The sequence below is a fragment of the Amphiprion ocellaris genome, chromosome 5, assembly GCF_022539595.1.
Source record: "Amphiprion ocellaris isolate individual 3 ecotype Okinawa chromosome 5, ASM2253959v1, whole genome shotgun sequence".
Taxonomy (NCBI): domain Eukaryota; kingdom Metazoa; phylum Chordata; class Actinopteri; family Pomacentridae; genus Amphiprion; species Amphiprion ocellaris.
Window position 1 is genome coordinate 11,254,890 of NC_072770.1, and position 27,152 is coordinate 11,282,041.

At 36.3% G+C, this 27,152-nt stretch overlaps 3 long non-coding RNA genes across 5 annotated transcripts in view; 1 reads left to right on the forward strand and 2 right to left on the reverse strand.

Annotated features, from left to right (window-relative positions):
• The window catches only part of LOC111579631 (uncharacterized), a 29,509-nt gene extending 5,099 nt beyond the window's left edge, over positions 1-24,410 (reverse strand). Inside the window, exons 1-6 of one of the 3 annotated variants that reach the window (XR_008601576.1) lie at positions 24,287-24,410; positions 22,089-22,197; positions 21,534-21,621; positions 9,583-9,638; positions 9,028-9,227; positions 2,945-8,281 (exon numbers count right to left, since the gene is read on the reverse strand). This is a non-coding gene — a long non-coding RNA (uncharacterized LOC111579631). Of the gene's footprint in view, positions 1-2,942; positions 9,228-9,582; positions 9,639-21,533; positions 21,622-22,088; positions 22,198-24,286 lie in introns of those variants that run through there. The other 2 variants (XR_008601575.1, XR_008601574.1) reach the window with 2 other exon arrangements.
• On the forward strand, positions 9,522-10,529 carry LOC129348854 (uncharacterized). Its single transcript, XR_008601577.1, has 2 exons — positions 9,522-10,185; positions 10,300-10,529. It is a non-coding gene; the product is annotated as an uncharacterized LOC129348854 (long non-coding RNA).
• Positions 10,821-20,366, reverse strand: LOC129348855 (uncharacterized). The gene is made up of 2 exons (XR_008601578.1): positions 14,353-20,366; positions 10,821-14,172 (listed from the first exon to the last, which is right to left on the reverse strand). It is a non-coding gene; the product is annotated as an uncharacterized LOC129348855 (long non-coding RNA).
• Positions 24,411-27,152: the final 2,742 nt, after the last annotated feature.

Consider the following 27,152-nt stretch of genomic DNA (forward strand, 5'->3'; position numbering starts at 1 on the left):
GGACGACATACTAAACTATGACGTTTTTCTGATATTTTGGACGACATACTAAACTGACGTTTTTGTGATATTTTGGACGACATACTAAACTATGACATTTTTATCACATTTTGGACAACATACCAAACTATGACATTTTTCCCATATTTTGGACGACATACTAAACTATGACATTTTGGTCTCATCTTGGACGACATACTAAACTATGACATTTTTCCCACATTTTGGACGACATACTAAACTGACGTTTTAGTAATATTTTGGATGACATACTTAACTATGACATTTTTGTGATATTTCGGACGACATACTAAATTATGACGTTTTTCTGATATTTTGGATGACATACTAAACTATGACATTTTTGTCACATTTTGGACGACATACTAAACTATGACGTTTTTGTCACATTTTGGACCACATACTAAACTATGACGTTTTATGGACGACATGCTATACTCTACAAACTTTTAGGTCAACATTCAAAGATTTAAGATGGAATATTCCTTTAAAACAACCTAAACTTCATGTTTTGATCATTATCAAGTGAGAAACCTCAATCCAGACTCCTCGTAATGACGTTTGAGATTAATGTTGCTGTTATTTGTTTAGTCCAGACTAAATGACAGAAATCCACAACTGTAATTTTATTTCAGGACTCGGTTATGAAATGTCAAAACAATCCATGTGACTCTAAAAACTCAAGAGCTTTACAAACTCTAAGATTAAACTCTCCACAAGGATCCAAAATAAGTTGCACTTCTACATGAGAGCTTTAATTATTCTTCATCTACTTCCTGAAAAGTTTGGTCAATAAAAAAGACAAAAACTAATATTTTCAGCTGAACTAAAGACAGACTTTGTGATTTTTCTGCTCACATGTTGTGTTGTTGTAAACTTACTCTTTCAAATAAATATCCTCCTAACCCCCTGGAAACCAGCGTTTGTCCTGTTTTTGTGTTGCTCCTCGGCGACCCTAGACAGCCGGGTTGTAATGTTTTTTGAGCAACACACCATACTATGATGTTTTTACAATGAGGGTTCTACTATGGAACCAGTTTGACATGTTCAGGTGTTCTTTGTGTGAAAACTCAGAGATTTCAGGGATCAGAAGGTGGTTTTCAACTTTCTTTGTTAACTTTCTGCTTCAACTTTAAACTAAATTTCCTTCACTAAGCCAGCCCTCTGGACTTCCAGTAAGCTGTGTTCCTATTGGCTGTCCAGGTGGCTGCTTGGTGTTATCAGGAACACCTGAGCAGCTCAGTGTCTTCCTGCTTTATTTAGCTGCAGACAAACATTTCCTCTGCTTCTCTTCACCAGTGAACTGGGTTTGGCTCCTTTGCTTTAGTTTGTTCTTTAGGTGTTGGCTTGCAGCTTCCAGCAGTAAAATAGGCTTTAATGTGTTTCTTGGTGTGTTTTAGGGCTTTGTACTGGATAGTTGTCTTGGTAAATGTGGTTCTTTAGCCACAGCTAGCACATGGTGCTAATGTGTGCAGTGATTAGTGGATTTGCTGCAGCCGAGTTGTGTCTTTAGCTTGGCTGTAGTGAGTCTTCAGAGGTTTTTGGTCAGACACATTCTGTATTCTTGTTTGAGAACCAACGTTGGTTGTCCAGAAGGTAAGAGTTCCTGTCCTGATTCTCTGTTCTCAGAGGTTCTCTGGTAGGCTGCAGGAGACTTTAGCCTTTGGGTTGTGCTAGTTTGGTTTTTGTATGGTTTCATTTGGACGACTATCTTGAGGCCCCTCCATGTGGTTTAGTGAGGTTTTCTGCAACAGTTCTACAAAGCAACCTGCAGCAGAAGAGACTTTGAGAGTTTTTAGGAAGTTCTGGAGACCAGACTTTAGAGCAGCAGAAACATTTGTCAACAGTTTGAGCAGGAGAAGGTGAGCTTCAGAGTAGAAATGAGGAGAAGGAAACCTTCTTGACCCGTGTGGTGAGGTCCTGTACCAAGAGTTTGAGCAGGTTGTGAATAATCTGTAGTTCTTTGGTCTGAAAGCACAGGAAGAGTTGACTCATTAAAGGAGAAAACAGGAGATGTTGGTTTTTCTGTCGCTCTGCAGTTTCCTTAGACTGAATATCAAGTTTATATTTTAAATGATTTCCCATGTGACCCAAGAAGACTTCAATAAACTCCCTCCATCCCCTGGACACAACACATTTTATGACCATGTTAAATCTTTTTTTAAAAATACGTTTTTGACTTTTAATCATAGTTTTAGCATAGGTTTTTCTCTTTGCTTGTTTAGTTTTGTAATCTGTGTGAAAGGTGCTAAACAAATAAAGTTGAACTGATAAACTGAATAACTGACTAACTCATGATTGTGACAACAGAAGTGTTTTCATTGTGATTTAAGGGTTTGTTTCATTTTTAAGGTTGGGGTTAAAATCTTGACAGAAAAAAGATTAAAGAAATAAACTACATTAAAAAAAGCAATTAAATCAAAGGAAAAAGGCATTTAATACAATAAAATGTTTAAAAAGAAAATTAAACATTAAATACAATTGAGTTATATTAAACAGACAAAATATTTAATTAGATAATTAAACAGAAGATACAAAACATGTAATTATGAAATTAAACAAAAAATTTTAAACAAAAATATTAAACATTAAAGATGAAATATTTTACATAATTAAACATTTAAAAAATACAAAACATTTAATTAGATTATTAAACCTTTAAAAAGACAAAACATTTAAATAAAAAATGAAATGTTTAATCAGAAAATTAAATCTTAAAGACAATAAAACTTTAAATAGGAATTACACAGAAAATACAATGAAGCATTTAAAAAGAAAATTAAACATTCAAAGGTGGTAAAACATTTAAAAAGAAAAACCTTAAAGATTTAATCGAAACATTAAATATTAGGAAAGAAAAACAAACTCAAACAAGTCGATAAAACATTTGAAAAAACAACAAACATTAAAAAGACAAAACATTTCAAAATCAAATCAGACATTAGAACAGAATAAAAGGTGAGAAAAGAGCAAAAATAAACATTTAAGAAGAATCAAACTAAAGACAAAACATTTGACAAGATACCAGTTAGACTTTAGAAGATCAAATTAAACAGAAGAGACAATAAAACAATCAAAACGAGCAAAAACAGATAAAGATCTTAAAGCATTTTCTAGTCTGAAATGAAAACATCAAGTTGTTTGTTCAAACATTTCCTCTTTCTATGTTCTTGGTTTGATTGTGGACAGATTTACTAAGAACTCATTTCAGAAAACTGCTTTCCAGATAAAGTCTACTAGTAGTTGAAGGCATTTATCAAACTAATGTTACCTTCTGATCCCCACAAACTTTACTGTTCAGTGAAGAGAATCAAAGTTTGTTGAGGATTTCTAAAAAACCCACAGGTGAAGGTCTGAGAAGAACTCAGATGGATGGTCTAAATGTGAAATCAAGACTCATGGTCACAAGTTTTAAGGCTTCTGTTAACCAGAAAGTTCAAACTAACAGAGAAGTACTGAGAAACTTTTAAAATTTCAGTCCTCAGACTGTCTAAAGGTTCAAACTAACAGAGAAGTACTCAAGAACTTTTAGGATTTCAGTCCTCGAACTGTGGAAAGGTTCAAACTAACAGAGAACTACTCAGGAACTTCGAAGATATCAGTCCTTGGACTGTCTGAAAGTTAAATCTACCAGAGAACTACTGTGGGACTTAGAAAATTTCAGCCCTCAGACTGTGTGAAAGCTCAGGTCCTGAGGACTCGGGAGGTCTGGAGGCTTTGGAAAGTCTTGGAACTGAGGGTTCCACCCTCCAGCACAAAGGCCGAAGTCCAACCTCCTGAGAAAAACGGTCGAGATGAGACTCGAGTTGAAAAAAAACTCAAAACCGACAAAAACTAGATGACAAATGCGCAAAAAAAAGAAAAATTAGTATCTGAGCAAATAGCTCAGGGGGATAAGAAGAAGACTACCAAGTGGAAGGTCGCAGGTTCAAGACCCACCACTGGCAGTTTTCTTTCTTTGTCTTTGTCAGGATTTTCAAAAACTTTAAGAAGGGTCTGGTCTTGAACCAGCGACCTGCTGCTCCATAGACAAATCCTTAACTCACTGAGCTACAGATCAGATGAAAAGAAATAATTTCGTCGTCCCTTTGGCATCGTAGTTTCCGTTCCTCCACATGGGTGGAGCCAAGGCGGAGTCTGGGTGGAGTCAGGGCGGAGAGTAGGCGGGGAGGTGGGTGGGGAGGTGGGTGGCGGCCTTCCCCCCTCTACTCCCCCACCTCCCCCACCACCCACCACACCTTCCCCCGCCCCACGAGTTCTTCCAGTCCCCACAGATTTTCCCCAGTTTCTGGAGTTTCCACGAGGTCAGAGGTAGAACAAGTTGTCATGAAGAGGTGTTGAAGTCGGCCAGGATGGACTGACTTTTTACAGTGACTAGAAGGAAGATGACTAGAAGAGCAGGTCTTTAACCACCATCCATAAAATCCATGGAGTCGCTCCACAGAAATGAAGGGACGTCAACTTTTATCAACCTCCATCCAGATGTTCAACTTCATATCTTTACTTTGACATTTTTAGCACCACAAACCTTTAGTATCACACTTTATTACCATTTATAAGGACTTTAATGGAATCCACCAGCAGATTTAGTTTTTGTTGAGACACTGCAGTATTTAAAACTCTTCCTTCTATTTGACCTCATGTTTATTAGTTTTAGTGGAGAAACTTATTTTAATTGTGTATTAGTCTCTTAAAAACCAAGTAATAAATTGGATTAGTCAAGAGCTTTAAATTTCTTACTGTCATATTTTTAAAAAATATAAAAATAAAGCGTCTTGAGACAATTTGACCTGTAATTGGCGTTATATAAATAAAATTGAATCGAAACTGTATGTATCTTGTAATGTTGGAGTAATTCAGCCATATATGTTGGAAAACACATTTTCTTTGTCCATTAATCCGTTGATTGTTTTCTCCACTAATTCATTTCTTGTTTTGGTTTATAAAATGTCAAACCCAAATATATTCAGTTTACTGTCATAAAAACCCAAAAGATTTACATTTATGATGCAGGAATCAGGCAGTTTTTCACTTTTTATCTTAGTTTATTCAGAAAGATAGTTGATAATGTGTGAATTGTTGCAGCTTGTGAGCCGTAGAAGGTTTTAATCTTTGGGGCCGAGTGTCAGAAAACATTTAGAAACCAACATCAACAAAACACTCAACAAAGATTTGAACATCAGTAAAGGGAAATCCAACTTTTGCATGACAATGTCTAATTAAAGGACATTTATTTCCAACGTAAATGTGTGATGTTCATCCTCTGGAGCTTTCTCTTCATATCGTCTTCCACCTGGACTGGTTTGGTCGGGAGCATGTGCAACAAACATTTGAAAAACTGCACTTTAACATCAATGAATGACACTGAAGTTTAATCTCTACATAAATGAGACTGAGTCTGGATGTGCTGCTCTGTCATTAAGTCCTAAGTTTAGGAAAAGTTAAAACAAAAGAAGACAGTTCAGATAAGACTTGAGAATGAGCTTATTTTGAACAAACATCTCAGACTTTCTGAGCTTCAATCTCAATCAATCTTTATTGGCCATTGCACACTTTCCTATACAACGAAATTTCATTCGAGCTGCCCTGCCAATGACAGCTCCGGCTGCTGCGCAGTGCTGCGCGCACCTTTCTTGAGGAATAAAGAAAAAAGGACATGTTGGGATCTGGGTAGGGATAGCAGAGGGTAAATGGAAAAAAAAGGCTCATTGTACCAAATGAAACCTCCAAGCACCTCTAGCAAGATATTTTAACAACAAGCAACTCAAGCGATCCAGAAGTTGGAGAGAGTTAGCTTTAGCTGAGCCAAAGAACATGTGGGACGCTAACCTAGCAAACATTTCAGACTTTTCTCTGTGAATTCTGAGAAATAATTTCCTATTTAATGACAGAGCTACACATCTTAACTCACTCTCATTAAAACAGACTCTAATTCAGTGTCATCCATCCATGTTAAAGTGCACTTACCCAAAATGTTTGTTGCATGAGCTCCAACAAAACCTGTCCATGTAGAAGGCCAATTTGACAAACAGGAAGTGGACGAATCCAAGCAGATTTAATAGAAGGGGGAACCGGACTGTACTAAGTGTGGTCCAGTATAGAGGGGTGTTTTGTGGGTTTTTAAGGCTGATAATGATTATTAGTGAGACATTTGCAGTAGATATTCATTTGCAGTAAATGAAAATATTCACAGTTTTTCTCAGTTGATTCTCAATTCTCAACACTATGTTGAAAAAAAAAAACTGTGATTTTTCAACATGTTGTAAAAACGTGCCATATGATGAAATAATGTAAAGGAGGCAGTGAAAAACACTCCAGAAAGGTTTTCTTTGAAAAAAAAATCATAGTGAATTTTGGCGCAAAAAAACGCCATAGTATCCAAACTAAACTATGACATTTTTCTCACATTTTGGACGACATACTAAACTATGATGTGTTTTTTCCATATTTTGGACGACATACTAAACTATGACGTTTTTGTGACATTTTGGACGACATACTAAACTATGACATTTTTTTCACATTTCGGACGACATACTAAACTATGACATTTTTGTGATATTTTGGACGACATACTAAACTATGACGTTTTATTCACATTTCGGACGACATACTAAACTATGACATTTTAGTGACATTTTGGACGACATACTAAACTGTGATATTTTGGTGATATTTTGGACGACATACTAAACAATGACATTTTTGTCACATTTTGGACGACATACTTAACTATGACATTTTTGTGAAATTTTGGACGACATACTAAACTATAACGTTTTTGTCACATTTTGGACGACATACTAAACTATGACATTTTTGTCACATGTTGGACGACATACTAAACTATAACATTTTTGTGATATTTCGGAGGACGTACTAAACTATGACGTTTTTGTCAAATTTCGGACGACATACTAAACTATGACATTTTCGTCACATGTTGGACAACATACTAAACTATGACGTTTTTCCCACATTTTGGACGACATACTAAACGATGACGTTTTTCCCACATTTTGGACGACATACCAAACTATGACGTTTTTGTCACATTTTGGACGACATAATAAACTGTGACGTTTTTCCCACATTTTGGACGATATACAAAACTATGACGTTTTTGTGACATTCTGGATGACATACTTAACTATGACCTTTTTGTCATATTTTGGATGACATACTAAACTATGACGTTTTTGTCATATTTTGGACGACATGCTAAACTATGATGTTTTTGTCACATTTTGGACGACTGCCGAAATGTCCAAAATTTCACATAAAGATGAAAGAAAATGGTTCCACGCTGTTGCTGTCTAGCAAAGGATGTGGCTAAGCTTAGAAGCACCTAGCTGGAATGGAGACAAGCTCTGACAGTGTTTCCTGAAGAAAGGAATTAAGGACAGTTTAAGACAGAAGGGTGAATTTGTGTTCAAAATAAGGCTGACATCTGAACATAAATAAAGGCTTCATGAAACATCAGGAGCTTCATCATCGTCTGGCTGGGGTTTGCTACATTGCATGACCTAAATATGTAGTGGGTGGCAGGAATTGATGGGACTCAGAAACACCCCACAGTTTAATAATTTGTTCCTTGTATGATTTAAATGACCCAGCGACAAAATGTGCCAAACTGAAAACACAAACTGTCAGAGCAAATAATTCAGTCAGGAATGACAGTGAGGGTGCTTCTCACACTTCCAGATCAGGTATGAGTAATTTGCAGTGTGCCCGAGAGTAAATCCCTCCCTCCAGGAGTGTCCTTACATCACTCCAGCTTACATCTTTATACACAGTAATAGTGTTCACCAAATCCAACTGAACTGTTCCACAGATAATTTTACAGTGGAGCATTACTTCATATTGCGGCTGCTGGGCTGTTTTTTTTTTTTTTTTTTTGGGGGGTACGCAATGACATTCACAATTGCAGCATTCTCGTACCTCAGCTGCAGCATCTGGTTCTCTTATTTTTTTAATTTATCTTTTAGATTTTATATCACGCTTATAGAGTGTCTTTTTTTAATTCTGTTTTTGATGGTTGTGTTGTCTGTTCTTTACCTCGATTTCAAAGAAAGCCCTGCACACGAATTTCTATGTGCCTAACCTGTCTGCTAATGTGTACAAATAGCAAATAAAAATCTTGAATCACAGGCATGGACACTTGACACACTGTCACTTGCACCCAGGTTCGCCTCTTCCAAATGGACCTGGTCACAGATCGCTGCACTGTCTATGTATGGCACGCAGCGTTCACAATAGCCTGGTGTCATGAAATAGAGAATGAAAAACATGCCAAGTCACTTTGTATGTCGTCATTACACATTTTTAGGTTTTCATGTCATTTCACCCCATGTCATCTCAGTAAGACACCCTCCCCTTTTCCTCTTTGACCCCACATTTGAATTATTTATCAGAGCAGGAAACTGCAAAAAATGATCAAATTTACATCTTTTTCACAGGCCTTAAACTAATCGTATGCAATGCAGGGTTCCATCAGGAAAATTAACCAAATTTAAGCTTAAAATCATGATGTTTAATCCAAATTACTTATTTTAAATTTCCCCGAAATTAAACATTTGCACCAAACTGATTGTATATAAAGCAAAATATTCTGTGCCCGTCAGAACAGTTGAGAAGTCATGATTCACTCAACCAAGAATCACATGACCAAGATTCAGTGACTGTTCAGCTGAAATGCAGGCTGTGTGAGCAGAGAGGAGAGAGCTATGGAAACTAATTAGAAATGAGAGCAGTAAAAGATATACACCAATCACTCACAGCATTAAAACCACTGACAGGTAAAAGTCAATGAACTGGATTCTGGACTACACTGCACCACATTGAACCAGGTCCAGACCAAAAACCAGAGAGCGTAGGTGGGTTGTAAGTTGTCTTACAAAGGCTAAAGACTCTATAAATCACAATTTTTGATATGTAAAACCATTATTTTTTGTAAAACGGCGTTAGTTTTAAACCGACAACTCAATAAGGAAAGTATGGTATTACCTTGCTGACATGTATTGACTGCATCTGCAGTCTTCTTCAGAGCTTCATCCGACGTGTGATGACAGGTCCTTTTTTATTACGTGGCCAATCTGACAGATCTGTCAGAATCTGTCAGATCGACCATCCCCCTCGCCATCCGGGGGTCTCTGAAGGATGGAATCCCAGGTATGCGAGCGGGTGTAGGTCCCCTCTATGGAGGACTAAAAGTGCCAAAATTAGATAAATTAAATACGTCATTAAATAATTTATTAAATATGTCATTAATTAATTAAAATTGAAATCAAATATGTCATTAATTAATTAAAATTGGAATTAAATACTTAAATGTGTTATGAAATAAATACATCATTAAATAATTAAATATATCATTAATTAAAAATTAAATCAAATGTCATTAATTAAAATTGGAATGAAATACATAAATGTGTTATTAAATATGTCATTAATTCATTAAAATACCAATTCATTTCAAGTAAAAGCCATATATTATTATTTCACTATTTAATTAATTATTTCATGGTCCTTGTGTCGCAGTGGATCATGAATTTATTTTACCTGTCAACCTCGTCCGTCAAAGTCGGTGGGCGGATCCTAACACCTGATTGGTTACCCTGCACATCAAGTCAAGGCAAATCGATTCCAGATAATGGATTGATGCAGAGCTTGTGAACACATTCCGATACACTGGGTGGCGCTATTGACCTCTACGTTGGTTTGGATACTCTATTAAATAAAACTTTATTGGCAACCGCTAAAGACTCGGTCCTCTACCCCAAATGTTGATACAGCGCGGTGCAAGACGAAAGCCGCAATTCCACAAGCATCTACTCGGCGTGGTACGGTTCGCCACTATTGTATTTGACTTGGCTCGTCTCGGTTTAGTTGTTTTTCCATATAGCCTCATCGTGGGTGGAGTCGTCATAGCACGGCGAGCCGAAAGTCCCTTAACGTCATTTGCGCGCGACACAAACATAACGGAGGCGATGGTTCACCTGCTGCTCAGTCTGTGGCTTTCTGTCAGATTCAGAGTAATAGAAGAGTCGGAGAAAGCTGAGAGCGACGAGTCGAAACACTGAGGAGACACACAGGAGAGTTTGGGAGGCGATACAGCAGTATCAAGCTGAAGACAAGAGGATATGAACGAGACGACATATGAGGGTAAGCTAATGCTAGATCGCTAGCTATCGTGTATCAGTCCTGTGAACGACCCTGTAATGGCTGCAGTTTGTCGCTATTAGGTATTAAAATATGTATTCTGTGTATGTGTTTCAGATGCTCTCTGATGAGACTTCATGGGATTTACCTGAAGCAGCAGCACATGAGCCTGCAGTGGCACAAGGTGTAGAGGAGGAGGGCAGAAATGTACAGGATGCACTGATGCACTACGTGTCATGCAAAAGTTAGAAGTTATTCTTCTTGTTATAATTCTGTTTTTCTGTCCCCGGACCGCTATTGTTTTCTTTAATGCAATTCTGTCAATAAACTTTTGTACCTTTTGCAGATGTGTCTATGCTATTGTTTATTTGTGAAGGTTAGAAAGATTAAATGAGAAATTAAACGCCAAAACATTTAAACAGCTGTTTTAAGAAAATTCCAGTTTGATAAATCAGTATTGCTTTGGTGTAATTCAGTCAACGGAATTATGAACCATAAAGTAGTTTGTGTTAAAACATGTTAAATCCCATTAAACACAAATACATTATTAGGGAATACAGAATTGTTTGGTTCAGACTGTTGACTCTTTTCCTACCAGTGTCTTAACAGACAAAATGAAAAGTTATGATGCAATCACATAAGTCACAAAATAGTTCATTAGTCAGCAGCAAAATCAAAACTATTTACAATGTGCAAAGTACAAACTGTGGTGGGCCTGTCCTACAGGGGAGGGCTAAAAGTAAAACTATACAACTACAGGTGCTGGTCATATAATTAGAATATCATGAAAAAGTTTATTATTTCAGTAATTCCATTCAAAAAGTGAAACTTGTATATTATACTCATTCATTACACAGAGACATATATTTCAAATGTTTATTTCTCTTTGATGATTATACCTGAATACTAACAAAAATCCCAAATTTGGTATCTCAGAAAATTAGAATATTGTGGAAAGGTTCAATATTAAAGACGCCTCTAATCAGCTAATTGACTCAAAACACCTGCAAAGGCCTTTAAATGGTCTTTCAGTCTAGTTCTGTAGGCTACACAATCATGGGGAAGACTGCTGACCTGACAGTTGTCCAAAAGACGAGCTTTTTCATGATATTCTAATTATATGACCAGCACTTGTAAATCTCAAGTCTATGGGAGGTGGACTCGCTCACACTCGCCGGCTGCCCACTGCCTACCCAGCTACCCCAGCTGCCCCAGCACTGCCTGCCCCACCACACCCAGCACTGCCTGCCCCAGCTGCCCCAGCACACCCAGGAATGACTGGTTGAAGGCAGTATTCTGGGCCATCTCCTCCCGCTGCAAGGCCACTTCATTCTCTCTTGCCTCGCTGAGGCATCTTTGCTGCCGGCCTGACATTTTAATCACCGTTTGTGACAGCACAACAGAGAAACAGATGTTTTTACTCCAGCTGTCTTTTTGACCAGATAAACTCTTCCTGGCAGCTGATGTTTTGCTTTATTGATTGCAGTTTTTGACCAAAGACATTTTTTTTGCTCAAGCGAGCACTTATATAAAGACATCTGGCATAAAGTGAACATGATCGCAGTCATCATTTTATGAAAATATGCAGGAAAACAAGACTCTTGCAGCCAAGCTAATGGCTCTATGATGCTGTGGTTTGGCGCAATAGTACTTTGAGCTGGAAGCTAACCTTAGCATGCTTGTAATTATATTCAAAAAACTTCATTTGTCCCCCGAGGCAGTTCAAAATGAATGTGAATCTTGAATGATACCACTACTCTAGCAGTGCTGATAGAGATAATGCTAAGTGAAATGCTAATATGCTAATTTGTTGCAGGCATAATGTTTGAGTTTTTTTTTTTCATCTTATTGCATCTATTCATTTCTCTTAGATTTGTTAATTTCCACCATGAACATCAACAGTCATGGGTTGACAGTGCTTCTTGATTTAGACACGACTGTTTGAACAGAATGTCGTTGCTGTCCAGTTAACAGTTATCAAAAGTTTTCAGTACCAAGCAAAATATTCACCAGATGGGGCTAAATGAACTACAGTACGGTTTCCCTATACAATAATATATTGTGAGGTCTTACCCTTTATACGTGCCCCAAGATGACTTATATTGTAAATTGAAATATTTATTTATACATGTGATTAAATGTGTTGTTGGATAACATTTTTAATTCTTTAGCCAGCTCCTTAAAAGAGGTGCGAGCCTTTATTGTAAGAGCATGTAACAGACATAAACAGTTTAGCAAACTGCATTAAATCTTCTAGCTGCAAGGCAACAGTGCTATCCACCGAGCCACCGTGCAGCCCCAAGTCTGAGATACTAATTCTGTAAATACATGCTACTGTTATTTGAATATGTGTTTATTTACTCCAAAATGAGAAAAGATTTATTCCAGATTTCACTGCAAACCAGGCGCAAATGCATAAACTTTAAGACAGAAGAAAACTCCAAATGCAGAAAAACATCCAAATATAATGGAAATGAGCACAATTAACAGCCAGTAAAGCTTATATTACCACAGTTTAAATCTTGGTATGTAGACTGCAAAACAGCACACATATCTGTCTTTCAATAGGCGGATTCACATGAGATAAGCAAAGTCTGCATTTTATTCAAATTTATTAACATTATGTGATATTAAGAAGCTGGTAATGGTTGAGGATAATATAGCTACATTTATGGATGGGGTCTGTCTCTGCATGATATACTACCATTATTCATACAATACACTATCCACTAAACAGTTTAAGTAAAAATGTCCACTCTGAGTGGCTTCAGTTTAATATAATAACCTGTAATGTTGCACAGTTTGATTTACAATCTTAAAAAGTGACTTAATCCGCACTGGAAAAACAACTCTATGAAACTGAAAAAGGCACCAGACATTACTACAGTCCGTGCTCTTTGTAGATAAATTTAGAAAATTATTGTGCATACTTTTTCCATCCCCTGGCTTTTTTTTATGTTATGACAGTTTTCCTCAATTGATAAGACATCGTTCCTGAAAAATAGCACACATTTCCCAACACACTGCACACTGTTTTTTTTTTATTTGAACACAGTTCACAAAGCACTGGACACTTGTGTCAAAAGCACACTTTACTGTCAAAACTTGAACTTTGTTTTCAAAATTAAGACACACGAAGCAAAAGTAGGACACTGCACTGCTAAATACAAAACACTCTTCTCTCACTGTTTTCACATGAAGTGTAAAAAAAAATGATACAGGCCTCAAAAATGACAACTTAAACACAAATGCATGCTATAAATAAATCAGACGGGGCCATTGCAGTGCCTGACTGTGCATTATAAAAATAAAGCACTGTATTGTACACAGTATGTAAATATTTACACCACGTCTGCATCAGTTCTTTCAGCCTGGTCAGGCCACAGGACCTCATCAACATCACAAGCTATGTTTTCTCTGGAAAGAAGGACCTAGTGTGTCTGATCCATCCCTGACATGCATCAGCAGAAACATCACCACATGACAAGACCAGTGATTGCAAGAGATTTTCCTGAATGTATGGCTGCCGCTCATATACCTTCCACCTCCATGTAGAGAAGAATTCCTCTATAGGATTCAGAAAGGGAGAATATGGTGGCAGAAAAACCACAATAACTTGAGGGTTCATATTGAACTGTTACCGAATCAATAGTCCTCTATGAAAACTAACATTGTCCCAGACAACAACAAAACTGTGTCTTCTTGCCAAACGCCCTGCTGCACCCATGTCAGTAGACCCTCTAAGTCCATCTAGGAAAGTCAGCAAATGCTGGGTGTTCTATGGGCCCAGAACTGCATGACAGTCAATTACTCCATGATTGCTTCTTGCAGCACAGAGGGTTACGTTGCCCCACGCTGACCTGTGATGTTCACTATAGCCCATTGTCCAATGATGTTTCTCCCTCTTCTCCTCCTCTTGGCCAGGTTGAAACCAGCCTCATCCACATAGATTTATTCATGTGTATCATCAGAATCCAACTGAAAAACTCTCTGGAACAAACACACACAAAACAGAGAAAAAGTCAGTCATGTACACTTTCTGTAATTTTACCAGCACTAGTGAACCAGAATTATGCATTAGATTTTTTACAGTACTCTCAGAACATTTCTGACCGCTTGTATTGTTCCAGTATAGACATGTCACTGAAGTGACAAACAACATTTACATACCATGTAAAGTGGTCCAGGACCAGGTGCATGGGCAAGTCCAGGTTCTGGTTCTGGTTCTGGTTCTGGCCATGGTCTGGGTCGTCCACGTCCTCTTCTTCCAACATAACCTCTTGCTCCTCTGACATCCATTCTGAACAGCTAATTCTGCTTCCCAGCAGGTTTTATAGTGTACACTTCATTGGCAAAAGTGTTTTCAGTTTTGATCTGTTGTGTCTTAATTGTGACAGCAGTGTTGGAACAGTGTCCCAGTTCTGCTTCCTAGTGTTCACTTTTTGAAAAATGTGTGCTATGAGTGAAAAAGTGTGTTCAAATGAGCAAAAAGCGTGTTCAGTCTTTTGCAAAACGAGTGCAAGAGTTTTGGAAACTGTGTGCAAACCAAGAATAGTGTCCAAAGTCTGGACAGCAGTGTCCTGTTTTTGAGAAATGTGTGCAGTCAGTTGGTGGCTGTGTGCAGTGAATGGAATTTAGTGTCTTATCAATTGAGAAAAACTGTAGTAAAACCTTTCTTTTAGTCACCACCCTGTTGTTGTCTTCCTGTTTTGTTGCAGCTTCAGAGCCGAGTTGTAACAATTATTATTATTATTATTATTATTATTATTATTATTATTACAACGGTTAATAATAAAGAGCAAGACAGATTCTGCCTTCCGACTCAAACCACCTCCAGTGTCTCTTTTTTTTCCCACAGTAGCCGATAATAATAATGCTAATAATAATTGTGGCGGTAGTAGTGATAAATATTTATGGTGTCACCTCAAAGACAGATTAAGAGACTTTCTCCTGACTTTATTCCGGGAAACAGAAATAAGACAGCGGGGTAATAAGTTTAGGAATATGTGCGGTTACTCCCTTCTGTGAGTGCACAGCGAGAGCACAAAGCTCGATGACAACACCGTGACCACAGAAGTGCCGTATGCCGAGGTGGTGTAAGGAGGACACAACAGATCTGACATATGGATGTGTTTATGGACACATGGTAGGTCTGCCTGAGCTTTCACCGCTCCACTGAAGCTCACGACGTTAGCCAAGAGTGAAACTAACGGCTGCCACTTCAACTCAAACCACATTAAAACCTGATGCTGATCTGCATTCTGGCCCATTTACCTCAAGCGGAGTTCTCAAAGAGTCTTTTTGTGTTTTAAATTTTCACTTCTTCCCTTTTTCGTTGGAAGCTGTTCATTGCCATCATAGCACAGCATCAGTTCTCAGAACATCGGTTTTGCATTTCTTTTGCTGAAGATGACCTTTTAGGATAAGAAATGATGTGCAGAAAAGCATCAGATTATGCTTTCATCACATTAACAGCTTATTTCTCCGGCAGCCATGTTGATTTATAGGCCTGACAACAGCAAAAATGTCAACTATGATTCAAAAAGTCCCACAATTATATATTGACCCATTTGTTTTGTTCCTGCACATTATTGTTTTAGTGATTAATGGGAAATGGCTGTTTTAAGAGATTGAGATTTTAGCAGAGTTTGTTGTTTCTGAAGTTAGTCTTTTTTTTAAAGGAAGTTCCTTCTTTCCGCGGTGAAACATGGGAATACTGTCTGGTAAAAAAGCAAAAACAAAGAGGGGCTGCTGAGCGGTACACGGATACAAGTAAACATCTGCACAGGCAAACGCTCTGAGTAAACCAACAGTCTCATTCTACAGACAAGCAAACAAAATGTAAGTGGACAAAACACACACACACACACACACACACACACACACACACACACACACACACACACACACACACAAAGACTTTCAAATGCCAAATTTTTCACATGCAGCCTGATTAGCGTGTTTCAACCATGATCCTTACGTTCATCGTAAAAGCACACGTATGTCAGAAAACACAAACTGCTAACAAGCATCTGTTTGTGTTTATGAACGTCTTAACATCCAGCGCCCATCAAAAAAGAAGAATGTTTGACATGTTTAAAAGGTGGAAACGGTTCTTGAAGTTATGCCGCTTTGTTCTTTGCCAAAGTTCAGATAAAGGAAAGTACCTTTACAAACTTTGTCTGAAAGAAACAGAAATCTGTTTTGATTTTTTTCTGCAGTCAACTGAATGCATTAAGATCTTAAGATTATGTTCTGTCATAATAAGATTTTTTTATATTATATTCCATGCTTCTGATCTTAAATATTCAAATTTATCTAATTTGACCTTAGCTTTATTAACCACATGAAAAAGTTATCATTCACATAACGATAAAATAATTTCAGAAATTGTCACAGTGGTCATTATTATTATCTTCTTTCTTGTTTTCTTGTATTACGAGCAACAACCACAATGATAATAATAACAAAAATAATAATAAAGCTATTTAGCAGAACAGAATAAGTCAATATACAGAAAACAAAGAAGGTGACATTATATCACAACTGGCTTTCTTATTTTAAGAAACTTATTTGTTTGATAAAATCTGTGTTAGACACATTAGAAGGCCTACAAGCCAAGGCAGCTATTTTGGGAACCCTCCATTACACCCTGGCTCTTCTAAAAAAAAAATAAAAAATAAAAAATAAAAAATAAAAAAATGGCTTAAACGCTTAATATATCACTTTATGCAATTTGTGCTACAAAATGTAATCAAAAAAATAATAATGTCACAGGTGTAAACGTCTCACTCTCCTAACCTACACTCCCCACTGGAGAACACCCTCCTCCTTCTACTTTTCTCTCTCTCCCTCTCTATATGTCTCCCTTTAGCTCTCTCCCCCTCTCACACACTCACCCCCCACACTCTCACTCACACTCTATGTACCCCCCATGTTTATTGTGCTTGTATGTTTTATAATGTGTTTGTTGATAGTTTTCCAGGCAATGATGTGCTATTATATAATGTATATATAGATCCTGACCTGCTGTATACATCTCTCTCCAACACTCACAGCTCACAGACAGCAACAGACAGCTCACAAGGATACACACAGATGTTATATTATATTGCTACATACTCAGTGACAGAACATCTTCTCTCTCTATGTTCAAGTTTAATATCGTAGCCTGGAATGTTCATGGCATACGCTCACAAACAAAAAGAGTTAAAATCATGGATTATGTCTCTAAATTAAAAGCAGATATTTTGCTCCTCCAAGAAATGCATTTACTACAGTCGGAAGAAAAATGTTTATCAGACTCGAATTATAGTATTATCTTTTCATCTTGTTATAACAGCAGACAAAGAGGGGTCTCCATTCTAGTCCATAAGAGAGTACCATTCACTTTAAACAGTACAGTAACGGACTCAGAGGGCAGATATATTATTATCCAGGCAACAATCTTTAATAAATTATATTGTATTGCAAACCTCTGTGCTCCGAATAATGAAGATCCAGCCTTCTTTCACACTGTTTTCTCTCACTTAGCAGACTTATCTGATAACTCAACAACTATTATCGGTGGTGACTTCAACATAGTTTTAAACCCTTCAGTAGATCGATCTAATAGTCCAATACATGCAAAACAGTCACAATCAGTTAAAGTCATACATGATTATATGAAAGATTTTGGACTAGACGATGTCTGGAGACTCAAAAACCCAACAAAGAGGGACTATATGTTTTTCTCTGCGGTACACAAAACATTTTCAAGAATTGACTTTTTCCACTCAAATAACTCTATCGCACATAAAGTTACCACTAAAATCCACCCAATAATTATCAGCGACCACGCACCAATATCTCTCTGCCTGCAAACAGATTCCATCCCTAAACCTCCTCAGACTTGGCGCCTCAACATCTCTCTACTCAAAGACCCAGAATTTGATCGAGTAATAAGGAGTGAGTGGGCAGACTTTCTAAAAAACAATGACTCTAATGACTTATCTCCATCTTTGCTTTGGGAAACTGGAAAGGCCGTAATCAGAGGTAAAATAATATCATACACCTCGTACAAGAAAAAAAAAGGATCTACAAACAGAGAAAGAAATTGAAGAAAAAATTAAACAACTTACAGAGAATTATGCAGTAAATCCAAGTGATCAATTATGCTCCAAACTACAAAATGCAAAACTACACCTCGATAATATCCTATCCAAGAAAACATAGTTTTTATTACAACAACTAAGATATAATGATTTTGAACACAATAATAAATCAGGAAAATTTCTGGCGAACCAACTCCAGCGCAATAAAGAAAAATCCTTCATAACAGCAATTCAGGATCCCTCAGGAAAATATACTCAGTCACCTCAGGAAATTAACCAGACCTTCTATAATTATTACCAGAGTTTATACTCAGCAACAGTTAACCCAAACAAAGAAGACATTCATAATTTTCTAAACATCACATTTTCTAACAATCTAAACATGCCCGAACTAACGTCAGATTACAGAGACATATTAGAAGCTCCATTGACTATCAAAGAATTACAATGTGCATTAGACAGTATGCCAGCAGGTAAGGCACCTGGTCCTGATGGTTTCCCTGCTGAATTTCTTAAACATTTTTGGTCAATGTTAGCACCCCTTTTCTTCAGGACAGTGACAGAGATTAAAAATAATGGTTATATCAGTCCGCACATGAATACAGCTGCAATTAAATTATTACTGAAACCAGACAAAGATCCTACGCTTCCCTCCAGCTATCGACCTCTGTCACCAATAAATACCGACATCAAAATTATCTCAAAAGCTCTCGCCTCCAGGCTGGAGAAAATCACCCCGTCAATAATTCACTGCGATCAAACAGGATTTATAAATGGCCGACACTCCACCAACAATATCAGAAGACTTCTAAATCTAATCTCTTTGACACAACGCCACAACAAAGAAGCTATTGTTATGTCACTGGACGCAGAAAAAGCCTTCGACAAAGTTAATTGGTCCTTTCTCTTTGCTGTGCTCCACAAATTTGGCTTCGGAGAATCGTTTATCCAGTGGGTATCAGCTCTGTACAACTCACCCAAGGCTAAAGTCACCACTAATGGGATCATTTCACAAAGCTTCAGTCTGCAAAGGGGAACAAGACAGGGATGCCCACTCTCTCCCTTATTGTTTGCGATCTTTATCGAACCATTAGCAACAGCGGTACGTCAGAACACCAATATCAAAGGTATCTGCGCTCTGGAGTCTGAACATAAAATTAACCTATACGCAGAAGACATTTTACTTTATCTACAAGAACCCAAAACTTTAGTAAAGGAAGTATTTAACCTCATCACAACCTTCTCGCGTCTTTCAGACTACTCCGTCAACTGGTCAAAATCAATTATATTACCTTTAACAGAAAACTCGTGGAATCCCGCAGTCCAAAACTAGCATTACTCTTTTTCCACTGGCAACATCAGATATCTGGGCATAAATATTTCCTCCAAACTCTCAGAACTAGTTCACCTGAAATTCACTCCACTTTTGGACAAAGTCTGTGATGATCTGAGGCGTTGGAACAACCTCCCCATCTCCCTTTTGGGACGAATAGCTACAGTCAAAGTGAAAATATTAGATTTTTGAGCAAATAGAGGTTTGTGAGCAAATAGAGTTATTTTATTGACATCTATGTTCTAAGACCTGATAAATCACAGTTGTATTCAGGGGTGTACTGACAGAGAAATTCGCATCTAGACTCATTAAAAATAAAGAGAAGATTATGAGACACACTGGGACTGTAAAGCTTCATGGATATTCTGGCGGCCCGTCAGGATTTGTCCTGGTTTTACCTGCATCTCAATGACAAAGAATGTTCATTTTCACATTTTGAACATAGAGGACAAATGAGTTGAGAGATGGGTGAAAGAAGCCGTCTACAGTGCTGAACGACTTTATTATCTATCTATCTATCTATCTATCTATCTATAAAAACGAGAAAACAAATGTTTTATAAATCTTTTTTCAAACTAAAAATTGTATTGTTATTTATTAGGCAAATAACAAACTGCAACAACTAAATAGTCCTTATTCACATATATTAACCAAAAATCTTAAAATTGTGTAGTTTTACAAATATTAAGATATTAAGAATGTATTCCAACTAATGCTATCTGCTGAGATGCCGTTGAAAGTTCTGGAAAAATGCAGTAAGTCAGGACCTTGAGTTTTTTTTTTTAATATATATATATATATATATATATATATATAGTTATATATGTGTATATATATATATATGTATATGTATATATATATATGTATATATATATGTATATATATATATATATATATATATATATATATATATATATACATATATATATATATATATATATATATATATATATATATATATATATATATATATATATATATATACAGTTCTTAACCTGATTTTAGTAGTTTCAGAAATCTCCTCAGTTGTTTTCTTTGCTTGATGCAGGCCAACAATTTGACCCTTCTGAACCTGATTAACATCCTTTCCATGACCACAGGATATGTCTTCTGACATGGTTGTTTGAGAAATGAGAAGCTCCTCACTGCATCAGCTAGGGTTAAATAAGTTGTTGCAGCTGAAATGTATTCATCATTGCAGTAATTATCCAATGAAAGGCTCTTACCTATTTGCTTAGTTAAATCCAAGTGGTGACTTTTTTTTTTTTTTTTTTTTGGACAGGCCGTGTCGTTTAATAATTTGAAAACTGGTGAGTAAATTCACCTAGGGTAGTTTTAATTCACCTAGATATTGTAAAACCTTTTCACTATTTTTTTACTCTTCTTACTGCCGAAGTAAACTGCAAACCCGCTGAGGACCCCGAACATTATCACCATTCCACCCCTGGATACATGTGATGCACTGTGGCAGGTTGTTTACAAATGGATTCTTATCACATTGCCACACCTCTCTATCTGTGTGTCTCCCCACTTACAGTCATCTCTCTGTTCCGCCAGTCAGAGCATGTTTTCTTTACCTCTCTGCCTCGGGCTAGTTTGTGGGTTACACTGATTGTAAAGTAGTCCATGCAAAATGACCCTACTTCCCACTCAGTCTGTTACCTCAGTAAACATCTTCCTAATAACTTTCTGATCTCAATCACTAGTTTTAAGTCTCCTTCAATAAAGCACAATGTTTATTTTCAAGTATAGTTCCATTTAATGGAAAATAGACAATAAGCAGGCTATGCTTGTGAGCGTAGCTGCCTTGGTACTGGCAAGTTGCAACCATATGTACATGAGTTATTTCTTATGTTTAGACAAGTACGGGAATTTAAGAGCAATGTTTTATAGAAAAATTGCATCTGAACTCAAGTAAAGGATACGTTTTCCGTTCAATCCAGAGATCCGGAAATCATCAATCAGGTGCACAATTCTCTCACATTTAGGATCTTTGGGGTCACTGTCCCTTACCTGAAGGCCATATATTAAATACATTGTGATAAAAACAAACAAACAAACAAAAAAAGGAAATACTTTAAGCCTCAGTGATGAAGCCATATTGGTGAATGTACAAAAATAACAGTGAATGGATTAAATTTTGCATTTTACAACACCATTACACACACGTATAGCTAGCGCTTTTCCAGCTGTACTACATGTGTATTGTAGAACTACTCTCAAATGACAAAAATCTATTAAATTCATTTCTAAAATGTAAATCCACGTGGTCACACTGATGCATTTCAGAAGTTTGATCTCATCCAGTGCTATCTCTGTGAATGTTTCAGCACTCTTCACCACCTTCAGAGCCACAAAATGCCTCTTCCTGCATGCAAACAATTAGGAGTTGGGTTTGTGTGTAGATTGTATCATATATTATCACTATATTAGGTTGTTAAGCTATAAATGAAGTGTCAGAAAGTCAAACCTGTACTTACACCATATCCCAGCAGAGCCACACAGTAGAGAAGTGACCCCATCCTAACTTTTTAACCACTTGGTAACGGTCAACGAAAATTTCTCCGATCTCCATGGGGTAGTAACCACCTGCAATCCAATTTAAAACATACATAAAGTGAAGATCTTAACTGTATGCGTTGTCTCTGACTATGCCATAGTCAGCTTATGGCTGGCTTTGCCATCCTCGCTGTTTTTATGAGGATATACAAATAAAATAAGTTTTTACTGTTACCGCAAGTCATATGTAGGGTTAGTCTATCATTTGGATTAAAAAAACAATAATACTTGATTTTGTAATAAAGTAAAAATGTAACAGTAGCACCTTTGAGGAAGTTAACCCCCACTGACATCATTTTCAAAACTCTAGCTAAGATTTCTGATAAATTATACATACCACCATTTAGTTCAATAACGTAAGTTAGCCAGCAGAAAAAAAAATAAAAATGAAAAGCATTATTTGTCTACAAGGCTAACTAGCTGACTTTATGGTAAGCTAATGGTGATTAGGCTATGTTAGCTTACCCTAGCACTAGCAAGCTAGCTAGCTTCTGGAAGCTAAATATTTCTGTTGATTAGTAATTTAATAATATTTATATTTCAGGGATTCGGTGATACTGAAGTTATTTTAAAGCTGTAAGCTTAGTGCTGGGACCATCAATTCTAAATTAACAGGCAGTAATGAAAAAGTTTTTAAAAATGAAAGAAAGAAAAACATGATTTGTGACGATGACAAGAAAAACACATTAGCATGAAAAGCACCGCTGTTTTTTGTGTATTTTTTGTTTGTTTGTTTGTTTTAATAAGGATATACAACCCAAAACTTTCTACATGGGCTACAAGGAGGGTTAAATAATCATTTGAACACAAAAAGCCCCCAGCAAATTTATATATTTTGTAATATGTTAAAATGTAACAGTAGCATTTTTAATGAAGTTAACCCCCTAGTGACATCATTTTCAAAATGTTTTAAATATTTCTGATAAATTATATATACCACCATTTAATATAATAACATAATAGCTATCCATCGGTAAATAAATGTAATATTACCATGTGATTATTGTTTTTTCTAAAAGTCTAAATAGCTGACATCATGTGAAGCTAATGACAGCTATGCTACATTAGCTTACCATAGCGCTTGCGAGCTCGGTAGCTTCTGCAAGCTAAACATCCCTACTGATTAGTAATTTGATAATGCTTATATTTCAGGAATTCAATGATAATGAAGTTATATCAAAGTCATAAGTTTTGTCCTGGGCCCATCAATTCCGAATTACCTGGCAGTAATCAAAACTTTTTTTGTATTGCTTTGTTTTTTAAATGAACGCTACTGTAGCACTAGCTAGCTAGCTTCCTGGCTACTGCAGGCAAACAATCCTGTTTATTAGTAGTTGGATATAGTCTATGCCAGGAATTCAGTGAAGTTTTATTAAAGTCATATGTTTTGTCCTGCATCTGTTACCAGCCTCCAGCCTAGGGGTGCCTGGGCTGGTAGCGTTGTTGCTTCACAATTCTAAGAAACTGTGGAGCAGTAAGGAACAGACACAATTATCTGTGTGTGACCGCTGCAAGCGTCATTTTATTCTGCCACTTACGTGGCCAAAATGCATTTCTAAGACACTTAATTTCAAATCCATAGTCATTTCTAGTCATCTGAAACATATTTATGCCACACCGTGTACATCTCATTCACATAAACATTAATTAACATTAATTATGGAACTCATCTCACACAGGGTTCTTACATAAAATGCAACAATTGCAAGACCAGTGCAAAATCACAAGGCGGCTGCCCTTAATGCACTACGGCGCGACAACATCATATAAACTTACTCTATTTTCACATACAACTTGTAACAAGGCAACAAAAGACAGAACGGGTGCTTCAGTATTACATCAGGTTCTGTTAGTGTTACTTTGTAAATCATTTATCTCACAGTATTCATAAAACAACACAACATTTCCACACATTGTCACGTCGTGGCTAACGGCTAACTCAGACATATTGTGGTCACTGTAAGCTAATGGCTAACTCGGACAATACCTTGTACACAAACCATGGTCAAACTCTGTCCTCACGCACTTGTTTTGCACACCAGTAAACCGGGATGTGTAAACAAACTCGAAGTGAAACACTGGCTCATATTTAAATGATTTAACATCACGTTCTACGTACCTGTGGCGCAGTAAGGAACAGACACAATCTGTGTGTGACCGCTGCAAGCGTCATTTCATTCCGCCGCTTACGTGACAGTACGCTTCAGTGGTGTTTCCCTTACTGGTCCTGGCACTTGGGTGACACCTACTGTCACAAAAAGGTTATGACAGTGACCTTTTGACATTCTCATCTGATTGAAAAACAATTTATCAAAATAGCTCTACAACAATGTATTATTGTGGTTTTTTTTTTTTTTTTTAAGGGGGGTGTCAGCTTTTCTATAGTACTTTTAATAGAGGCTTTTTCCCTTCCTCTACACATCCATCAATTCTGAATTAACTGGCAGTAATCAAAAAGCTTTTTAAAAATTCTAAAATAATTTAACTATGAGTTATGCAATATTTATCTTAGCCGTATGCATGTACACTGCTAATGCAAGACTAATATCAATATTTTAAAAAATAAAGTTAAGAGATCAATCTTATACGTTAGACAATGACTTAAGAGACAATCTTAAAATTCCAATAGTTAAAAAAGTAGTTTTGTGATTCCCGTTTAGGTTATGTTGTGTTTAAATTGTTTGTGGTGAGATGGTTTTTAGTTTTTATGGTGGTTATGTGAACAAGTTGTACAGCTCAGAACAGTGAATGAACTTAGCATATAATGTAACTTAAACTATCTCTAAAAGCGTAACCTGGCTGCTACAAAATTCAATCAATCAAATCAAATAAATAATAACTTTTTTAAAATAAAAGATACATTCACTGCTGATATTAAAAATGCATTAACATTATAACACTTAAAATAATGAGGCTATGATATAATATTAAATAATATAGTTATCATTGCTGTGAGCAGTTTGTTACGGCTTTGTAAAGATTTACGGACACTGGGCCTTCTTTATTGATTTTTAAGGCTCTTTTTACTCCCTTACATTACTTCATTGCTGTCCTTGTGTCTCCTTACCATACACACTCAAATGATCACACTAAAGGTGCAGCTGTTTTTACTGAGCTTGGAAAATCCACTTTTACTCTCTGTGCACCTGCAACCTGAAATAACCTACAGAACAATCTTAAAGTCTGAGTCATTGTTATCCTTAGATCAATTCAGGCTTCAGAATTCATCTCATTTTACTTCCATCTGCTCATGCTTCAGTTGATTCATTTGTTTTTAAAACTTAAATGCTCTTATTGATATTTGTCTTACTTCACTAACTTTGCTTTTCATTATATTGGCATTATTATCCAAGTTTCTTATTTGAGTGCCTACATCTTTATCTTTTCTTACTCAGCTAGAATGTCTAAGAGGCTTCCATACCTCGTTGAGTTTAAATAAAGGCTGAAAGAATAAATAACTTAATGAAAATGATCAGCTCTTTTAAATACTGAAAATTATTAGGATAATCTTTTCTGCTAATACATTTAAAAATACTGTTAAAAGTCTTTATCTATTCATGCTAGTATTATACAGTCTGTCTAGCATACATAATTTAAACCTTATAAGGAAATATGTGGTTCAAATTATAGAACATATGATACAAAATGAGAGAATACACGTTAACTTTTTAAACATAAAGCGTAATTTAGGTTCAAATAAAGCCTTTTCTTTATTTTAGCACCAATGCATAAGAGATGTTTATATCTATACTGCAGGCAACTGTAAATCGAATAAATGAGTCTCAACGCATCAGAGATGGTGAGAACAGACTGGAATCTCTTGAGTAATATTAAATATCAGCTTGACTTAATTTAAAAGCATTAGCTGTGGTTTCCACTGAAACAACTCTCAATAATAAAATCAATAATTCATCTAACAACAAACACATGAGCTGTGCATAACTAAATGTAAAATCTCAGACTCTCACTGTTTCTGTGTCAGTTAACAAAAACTTTTACTCGTGTCATGCTTTAGACATATATGATAAATATTTTAAAAAGCAGGGCAGCAAGAAAAGTTAATTACACACTTTGTTCAGAAAGACAAAAACCGGAAATGTTGAAAAACTGTGCGAGTTTTTCAAATGTGTTTTAATTCAAAGACCACATAACAGTTTTAAGAATAATTGATCCCAAAAATTCAAAACATTTTTACAATTACTTGAGGAAAATATAACACAAATAAATCATATTCTATGTCATAAAGTTTAATTAGACAAGAACAAAAATGGAAGGTCATTGCTTAAGAAGGCTTAATGCATTCTATCAAACTGATGTGTGGCATCAGTAAACGGACTTTTGGCTACAACACAGATTTCATTTGAGGATATCATTCTGGAAAATACATTCTGTAAGCATATTCAGGAAAGTTCTCCTCTCAGTAACCTTTCAACATGCTGAATCTGAAAATCATAACCAACTTCTTGCTGTGTGGAAAACATTCTCCGTAGCCCAAGTGTCTTGATGAACGTGTGACATTTGAAGCTCTTTCTTGTATTTTCTTTTAAAATTGTCCAGACTAAGTAAAAAGTGTGTACTAAGCATCGTCAAATATAAACTCAGTCCATCTTTTTGGGGGGTAGCGAATCTTATTAATCTATGATAATTATTCTTTGAAAGTTACACCAGAATAGCAGTGATTTAAAAACTATCCCAACCTTTTTTTTTCATGTCAACACTGTCTCAAAGTGAATGCAATTTAGCTTTAGCATTGACAATCTGAAAAATTATTGAATTTTTTCTGAATATAATAAAAATAAATAACATGAAATGTGCATCGCATTATGTCAGAAATACTAAGAGATACTTATTCTTTGCTGAACTGATGATACTGTTTCATCTTTTGCAGACTTTTCAAGTACTTATGTTTGGATCTCAGAAGCCTATTAGTGTTTTCCATGTAGTCTGGCAGTCACTACCTCAGATGTCTTGTTTTTTTGTGGCGG